General features: G+C 53.2%; 1 non-coding gene across 1 annotated transcript; it reads right to left on the reverse strand.

The window, feature by feature from the left end:
• Positions 1–1,304: 1,304 nt before the first annotated feature.
• On the reverse strand, positions 1,305–1,378 carry GNI_225450. The gene has a single exon. It is a non-coding gene; the product is annotated as a tRNA-Pro (tRNA).
• Positions 1,379–1,497: the final 119 nt, after the last annotated feature.

Consider the following 1,497-nt stretch of genomic DNA (forward strand, 5'->3'; position numbering starts at 1 on the left):
TCTCACTCCATCGGCCTACGGAGGCACTCATCCCGGTTCCTTCACTATTTGGACCGTCTGTGTTGGTTGGCTCGCACTTGCCGGACCAAGTTCCTTTCTAGATCCGACCTTGGTGCCATTTTGTTAGACTACCGGGGCAGAACCCGGGTCACGGTAAGACTAACGCGAGCAATCCGGCCAGAAGTACCACCTTCGGGATACTGTTGACCTCGGACCCGCCACATTCACTAAACCGAAGGATCATTACAACCGAGGGCGGGGCCCGAACTCCCGTCACGGTGAGTTCCGTGGGTCGGAATCGAACCACGACTACTTAATGTCTGCCTGCAGTCAGACGCTCTACCTTTTTTGGCAGGAGCGGGACTTTACCCACCGTATTCTAGGTCGCCGCAGATATTATGGTCAACGCTTATCCCACTGGGCTACGGAGGCAATCATTTCGTTTTATTCTCTATTTGGACTATCTGTGAGGGTCGGATTGGTAGTGGGCCCGCGACCCGCAGGTATTGTTACTTTCTTCAGCGTTTGTGGTCGGCATCGAGGCGACCCGGGTGTGGTTCCCGGCAGACCCAGCCTGGCTTTCAGCCTGGTGGAGGCGTAGAGCGCAATCCAGCCACCAAGGGAAAGGAATGGGAGGTCGTCGCCGGACTGCCGGCAGAGTCGGTCTGGAGCTGAGTAATGGAAGGCTCGAGCCCCGACCGTAACGGAGTCACAGCCAGGAATGGAACCGGGTACTTCTAGATGTTCAACTGGTACTCCTACCACTACGCTAGATGCTGCTACGGATACACTGGCATCCCCGGCAAGCACCGCGTCTGGTAGGGGACTAGAGAGTCGCCCTACGGACTATTAGATACCGCTGAGCTGAGCGATAAGACCCAGGTTCGAATCTTATTGATGTCGTTTTAGGTCGCAGGTATGAAAAGGAAAAGGGAGCATAAAAACAGGTGGCAATGACTTCGTCGGTGCACGGCAAATCAACATGCCCATTCACCCTTTAGTTGTCTCTAACAGGAGGTTGAACGTTATAACTATCCGTTACATCCTAGTCCTCCTTTCTCTCTTTTTCCAAAAAATTATCCTTCTCTCCTAAAAACTTGTGTGCGAGATGATGGAGAAGAACTATCCGTCTCGCTGCCCCGCAGCGAACTATACGAGTCATCCTGCAGATCACCATCCGCGCTCGAACTGGTTACCAGACGAATGCACCGAGTCCCGACCGATAAGCCCGCAAAGTGAGAGCCGTGAATCCCAGGCGCCTCGACCACAGTCGACGCCACCCAGTCTTCGACCACGTTATTGACGGGCTGTTCTGGGAATCGAACCCAGGACTTCTTCCACCCTAAGGAAGAATCATATCACTGAACCAAACTGAACCAAACATCCAACTACTTTGTTGTCAATTTTGGGAACATCTAACTGCTTTGTTGTCAATTTTGGGAAACCTGAACCACGTCACCCAACCTGCTGTCAATCCCGGGAAACCCCAGCTCTCCC

Source organism: Gregarina niphandrodes, assembly GCF_000223845.1.
Source record: "Gregarina niphandrodes unplaced genomic scaffold scaffold00214, whole genome shotgun sequence".
NCBI lineage: Eukaryota > Apicomplexa > Conoidasida > Eugregarinorida > Gregarinidae > Gregarina > Gregarina niphandrodes.